Source organism: Nannobrachium achirus (assembly GCF_963921795.1).
Source record: "Nannobrachium achirus genome assembly, chromosome: 3".
NCBI lineage: Eukaryota > Metazoa > Chordata > Actinopteri > Myctophiformes > Myctophidae > Nannobrachium > Nannobrachium achirus.
This window is the reverse complement of record NC_137812.1, coordinates 32877871-32885673: the sequence shown is the minus strand read 5'-3', so window position 1 is coordinate 32885673 and position 7803 is coordinate 32877871.

The following is a 7803-nucleotide window of genomic DNA, read 5'->3' as shown; positions in this document are numbered from 1 at the left end:
AAGGGGAGTGACACGCAGCAAAGGTCGTCAGAATCGGGAGTCAAACCCGCGACACACCATCAGGCTTAGATGCTCGGACTGCTACCCTAGCCGTCCGGGCTGCATGCAAGTCTTTTGACTCTTGACTGACAAGATTTATTTCAATCAATCTTCCGAATAAAAACTTGCCACACCTCTTAGATTAACATCAACCATTATAAATGCTGCAGCAGTGATTTTCCATTTAGAAATGTGTTGCACTGTGAGGCAAATTGCAGTGTCTTGAAGGACATTCTCGACTGAACATCACCAAAAACCGCAAGAAACAACATAGTCTTTTGTGATGTTCAATGTAAAAACAAAGGGAATGAAAACATCCAAACCACTTTATACTGGTAGAACTACTCTGAACACTATATTCATTAAGAGTCCTTTTTGTCAGACTGACTGTTCTACTTCACAATTGAAGTTTTCAAAACTTCTACAACACTTCGAGACAAGAATGTCTTGACATGGTACCAGTTCTACCGTTTCCCCCTCGTTCAGGAACAATGAATAGATAAAACAGTAACACACACACACACACACACACACACACACACACACACACACACACACACACACACACACACACACACACACACACACACACACACACACACACACACACACACACACACACACACACACACACACACACACACACACACAGGTCATAACTATATCTCTTGATCACGCCATCATTATATCACCATCATTAATGATAGCAGTATGTGATGATTTCATTTTAAAAGGCCACTGTGTTTGTTGCAGTCATAATTCCCCATAACCACTTGAAAATTCGCCAAAGTGGACCAAGTACAAAGCTGACCCCGTGCAACTAAGTATTAGTTTACTAAGTTTAATGGCGATTTAATGAGTTAAGTACAGTACTTATCCTTGCTGTAAGTACAGTACTACCCCTGAAACCAAAAAAGAAACTAAATGCAAAGGAGAAAGTGACTCACAATTAGACTAGTGCTATAGTAATGGCATGTGCTTGAAGAACAGGAAGGATGGCAGAGATAAACAAAACAGAGATGACAGAGGGGTTAAAAGGAGCCAACCAGCAAGGTCAGACGTGGTGTGGAAGTGAGTACCTGAATCATCTTTTCACCTCCTCTTGGGATAGTCTGCCTGCCTGTCTGCCTGCCTTCATTTAGGTCAAAACACTGTTTCACAGAGAACTGCATCCTGCCAAGGGACAATTTGGAAAGAGTTTGCTGGAAGCAAGAACAGCTCATTGGGTCATGGCTTCTGACTCACAGTCGAAGGAGAGGAAATATACCTTGTCAAGGGTGTCACACATTTGTACAGACACAAGTTACACCTGTCTGGGAAAGGAATTGCTGGAGACACATGAGCAAGCATGAGTGGTTTGAGATGTTTTGTGTTGTTCGACATGTTCAACTGTCTCCAAAAAAAAAAGCTTTTTTTAGATTTTTTCCCCCTTTTTCATATTAGTCAAAGTTCAAAGTCTCACCTCAAGGTCAAAGCATAGCTTATGCTTACAAAGGGGAGGATACATACATAAAGTGTGACTTATAGTTTGCATAGGTGTCCACCACTGGAACACGCCCAATGGCAATCACAGGGTACTTCTAGGCTAGATCAATTACCCTCAAATAATAGTTAGTAGGCTACTACACGTACCTGTGCCATTTAGAGAAAGTTTACAATAAGCTTTATAACTGTACAAGCTGGCCCCTTTGTCTCTGACCAACGACGACCCGAGGGAATACTCTGCGTTCTGCCTTCTATTAAACATCCAAACAACAACTGCGCCTCAACGTGTCGTTTTAACCACATGAGCTAAATTGCAGTTACCGGTATGTCGCAATAGTTCTTTGTTTACACCACTACTTAAGCATTCAGTGATGTACCTTTACTAGAGTACTTAAGTACAAGTGCAGTTTACAACTTAAAAAAATATTTACATTGTTGATTTGATATCCTTCTATTGACGGCCTCACACTGCAAACAATTGATGGGTGAGATTGCCGGTCGCTCGGGCGAGATCGCCGGGCAAGATGTAGAAGCTTGGCGAGAATACCAAATCTGGCGAGCGAGAATTCCACCGAAATTGGTGAGCTTTCCCGGGCGACTCTTCCACGTTTCCCGGCAACCTTCATTCCGGCGACATTACCGGTTAGGTTACCCTTGTAATGACCCAGTTCAGTGGGTGGCTTTTTTTAAATTATTATTGTCTCCACCAGCCGAAAGGCATGGGGGAGAATATGTTTTTGCCCCTGTCCGTCAGTCCGTGCGTGCGTGCGTGCGTCTGTGTGTCCTCCAGTTTGTTACCAGCTAATCTCCGGCGCCGTTGGCCCGGTCGCTGCCAAAATGAGCACACACAAGAACCTCTGCCTTGAATTTTTCAAATGGCCCTGTTTAGCGCCACCATGAGGCCGATGTTTGCAAAACATATTTCTGTACACTACTCTTAGAGATTTTGTTCACAAATCCTACAAATCGGAAGACAGTATGTCTACAGTCATGTGATCATCATGGATCTGTCCGATTTTCCATATTCCATCCTGATTGGCTGCAATTGGCTTCCAAAGTTTGCAGGATTGCTCCGTTTTGAACAAAATGCCTCAAATCATGAACACAGCATGCAATCTTGGTGAAATTGGGCGTGCACGTTCCCACTAGACAGAGGAAGAAATGCCACTTCAAATTTCTCAAATCAGCCTCATGGTGGCGCTATAACAGGGCAATTTGTGTTTTTACCTTTAACTCCACCGATAAGTGGAAAACTTTGTATGCGCACTCCCTAGAGGCTAAGGATAAACCTTTGCCCTGCGTTATTCACATTCGCCTTTTATAGCGCCACCAAGAGGACAACAATGTAAAACACATTCTTTGCAATTACTCCATCAAATTTTCTCCAACACATTTTTGGAACACAATGCCTCAAATCATGCATGCAGCGTCCGACTGCCATGAAAGGTCTAAGATTGGCGAAGAACACATTAGTCAGGTTCACTATGTATTTTCGTTCAAAATTTGTGGGGATTAGTAAAACTATACATTTTTGGAATCTTCAGAGCATGGGGAATCCAGAAATCTTTGTTTGCATTTGCACAGAAACCTGCAAAGCTGCCATTTTGGACGTTCAAAATGGCCGACATAAAATACATAATTTGTGCTATCTTGGCTTCTAGACAACCTAGAAACTTAATTAAACATGCCAATCCTATGTTTTCTGGGTCAAGGAATCAAATGAGTAAATGATGGGTGTAAAATATTCCGGACCCCCACCCCATTTCTGCGGGTTATCTCTTTTGGGACCACCCAGAACAGTACGCCAGCCAGTTAATGTCCAATTTTCATAATATTAGAGTTGTTTTGTAGGTTTTAAAACATCCTGAGTTTGTTTATTACACTTTTAAAGCAGCCAGAATAACCTTTCTGACTTTTGGTTGGTGTCTTTCCTCACCTGGGACCCCCCAGACAGACCCCTGAGCTCAGTAATTGCTCTGCTCCTGCTCCAGAACAATGTTAAATCAGATCATAATTGAAGCATAGAAGTTGTTGTAGCTGGGCTTTGAAAACAAAAAGGAGCAGTAGCAAATACCAGGGGTCTTCCACAGGGGGTCCGGGACCCCTGGGAGGTCCTCAGAGTTACTACAGGGGGCCCGCCAAATCTTGATGGGATATTTTTTGAAACTTTTTTTGAAACTTTTAACGTTTTTAAGTATACGTTTATTAGTATTCTCAGTATTATTTATAACATTTTTTTGTGTTAGACAATACAATACATTCATCAAGGGACATGATTTTGAGGAAGTGCACACACATGAATAGGCCCTGATTACTCAAGTCCTTGCCTCTACTGCTTATGGTGCTTTGTGAGATATATGTGTTTGGTCACCAGACACTGATGTCCTCCTGTTACTTCTCTGAAATTTGCAACAGGTACAAAAAAAAGAATATCGATATATTTGAGCGAGGTCAAGTTATAGGATGTCACAATGTCAAGGGTTCCTTGGCCTACACAATCTACCTGTTGCTGACTGGGGAAGAACATTTGTTGGAATCTCCAAAGTACATGGGTCAATGCCAACTTGAAGCCTGATGGTGATGACCATGAACCTGCTCTCAACGAAGGCGGTCGCATTTTTCCTTCTCTCCCTCCCTCGTGTGTCTGCACACAAGTCTGTCAATAAGAGCTCTATAATAAAAACATTTTACAGACAGGGTGGACATAAAATATATCAGGCACCCAAAAGCAAGAGTGTAAAAATAGGTCTTAAGCTGTGCTTTACAGCTATCCACAGAGGGTGCCTGTCTTAGGTGTGATGGAAGTTTATTCCAGGCTGTCGGCCCATAGAAACAGAAAGCCGCTTCACCATATTTCTTATAAGTCATTGAGGGCACATCGAGCAGACCTGCAGTAGAAGACCTGAGGGGGCGGTTTGGTTCATATCTAGACAGGCAGTCGACGAGGTACGACGGTGCCAGACCATTAAGAGATTTATAAACAAGTAAGATAATTTTAAAATCAATCCTAAAACCAACTGGGAGCCAGTGTAACAAGGCTAAAACTGGAGTGATGTGTTCTCTCATCTTAGTTTTAGTTAGCACCCTGCTGCATTTTGGACTAGTTGAAGTCGATCTGTAGTTTTCTTTGGTAGGCCAGAAAAAAGTGCATTGCAATAGTCTAGTCTGGAGAAGACAAAAGCATCAATGTTTTTGCATCATCCAATGACAGATAAGGTGGAAAGGTCCAACTACCCTGCAATTACTCAGATGGGAACTCAGATGCTACCTCCAACTTGTGCTGCACTGTTACCACATATCCTCTGTGCCAACTACGTTACAATGAGGGATAAATCATACCTGTCAAATTGCCCACCAATTGAAGAAAATAGATGGAATTCAGAGAGTGGAGGGTATGTTCCAGTCAGGTGTCTTGCCCTCCCTGCTCCAAAGGCAGTACTTGAGCTCATAATGTGACTGAAAAGCAGTTTGCAAGGGACGTTGCAGCTAGTCAAATAACCTGCTTTTCACTCTATGCTATGGTGGAGACTGTGTCAACACTATTAGGTTGGACATTGAAGATGATGATGATGATGAAGATGAATAGATCCTGCATGTCTGAAATTACTGTATTGTAGTGAATCTCTTTGGGCATAATTGACCATGGGCTTTTGGATAGGGTGAGGGTTTTGGGGTGACAATACAAAGAGGTGTGCGTGTTGTGTTGTCAGTGGGTAGTGCAGTGCAATAAATAGACACGTTGTTCTGCACACCCAAAGTAAGTTGCAATACCTTAATCATTGCAATCCCTGCAAAGTACAATACATAACCCAGGATATCTAAAAACATTCAAAGTTTCAAATGTAAAAAAGAAGATCCCATAAAGATTTGGTGGACCCCCATTAGTAACTATGAGGACCCCCCAGGGGTCCCGGACCCCCTGTGGAAGACCCCTGTTATTTGCTACTACTCATTTCTGTTTCCAGAGCCCAGCTACAACAACCTTTATGCTTCAATTATGATATAATTTAACATTGTTCTGGAGCAGGAGCAGAGCGATTACTGAGATAGGCTCAGGGGTCTGTCTGGGGGGTCCCCGGTGAGGAAAGACCCCACCCAAAAGTCAGAAAGGTTATTCTGGCTGCTTTAAAAGTGTAATAAATGAACTCAGGATGTTTTAAAACCTACAAAACAACACTAATATTATGAAAATTTGACATTAACTGGCTGGCGTACTGTTCTGGGAGGTCCCAAAATAGATAACCCCCAGAAAGGGGGTGGGGGTCCGGAATATTTTACACCCATCATTTACTCATTTGATTCCTTGACCCAGAAAACATAGGATTGGCATGTTTAATTAAGCTTCTAGGTTGTCTAGAATCCAAGATAGCACAAATTATGTATTTTATGTCGGCCATTTTGAACGTCCAATATGGCGGCTTTGCAGTTGTCTGTGCAAATGCAAACAAAGATTTTTGGATTCCCCATGCTCTGAAGATTCCAAAAATGTATAGTTTTACAAATCCCCACAAATTTTGAACGAATAAACATTCCTTAACATAGTGAACCGGACTACATGCCACCCTTTTTACATTAGCCTATATAGCACCACCATGGGACGCCTGGCCTGGTGGAGACCTGTGCTCGGAAGAGCACTGCTTCTAGTTCTCTCTTTTTTTTAAAGATATTTTTGGGGTCCTTTTCTACCTTTATTGATAGTGGACAGTGGAGACAGACAGGAAACAGGGAGAGAGATGGGGAGCAGCAGAGGTCATCGCGATCAGGATTCGAACCCACAACACGCTGTCAGGCTACACAGAGCCTATATATGGTATGCACCTGGACCGCGGCTAGGCCAGCGGGCACCCCGGCCGACAATTCAATTGTTGCGACCGTTAGGTCGCAGTTAATATGAAAACGTCCGCCTCATGTCACTCTGTCACGCCTCATGTCAGTCTGTCACGCTTCATGTCCACATTTGGCCACCAGGTGGTGGTAGAATACCATCATCATGTACATTCATGTTTGATGGCTGTGGCTTTCACAGTGTGTCTCTGTCTGTGTTGCCCCAGATTGTGTGAGTGAAACAAGTAACCACGTCTGCAACCTTTGTGTGTGTGTGTGTGTGTGTGTGTGTGTGTGTGTGTGTGTGTGTGTGTGTGTGTGTGTGTGTGTGTGTGTGTGTGTGTGTGTGTGTAAATGTGCCGTATTTAGAAGCTCTGTTGTTTCAGCGCCACCTGCCGGTCACTTCTCGACCTTAGGGCGTCTTACTTGTTTATGCTATTGTTTTAACACATCAGTGACACTACTACTAGCCAGGTTCTCAATTCAGCATTAAGGGTGCATTGGAGCACAAACAACTACCTTAGTGTGAAGATGTTTTATGAAACCAATGCAGATCAGCTGATCAGATGAAAACCTGACTCTCCCTCGAGAGAAACAACACTTCAACCTGCCAACTGAAGAAGAACCAGAACTAGAAGAAGAACTATACATGAGAGAGATGTTGAACTTTGTAAATGTCTCATCTTGGGGATATATACAACTACACCTCTGACAAATCTGACATTCAGACCTTTCATATCACATTTCATACATTCTTTCATCAAAGGAAGTCTCTGTGTTGGGGTAGGTGGGCTGGAAAAGCTATAGTGGTTGAAGAGGAAGCAGGGGGGGGGGGGGGGGGGGGGGGGGGGACAGTCAGTAGGTTTTTGTAGAATAGTCTGAACTGCCCTTATAACAATAAGCTTGTTTTTACCCTGACCTTTACCATTCTTTCCACATCCTCACATCCTCATCATCCCCATGCCCATGTCAGCACCATATGTGGTTAGAAATAATGATCAGAAACGGCTAGCCCATGTAAAGTCGAGATGGAACCTTTAACAGAGTAAAACCATCAAAGCCCATGTTAAAAGAATGTAAATGCAGGCTATAATGGATGTCATAAAACATTATGTTGCCCATGCCCATCTCAGGTCACTTCCAATGGGCTTCCTTAATTGTTGGCCTAATGCAGTTCCAAATGGACCCCGTCCCTTACACTGTAACATTTGGAACCCCGTCAAAGTATAACACATCTCTTCTTTGATGCAGACTGTATTTAAAGGCTTTAGGCTTCACTTTTACAGGGTCTGTAACTCTAAAAGTGCACAAATGACAACGGGTTAATTTGGTTCCATTAGTGCGCTCTCAGGGCTATGGGGGTCCTTGAAATTATAAAGTTTGAACCACAGGCTTAAAGGAGTAGTTCACCCCCAAAATGACCTTTTTTCTATTGATTACTCAGGCCATGGAGAC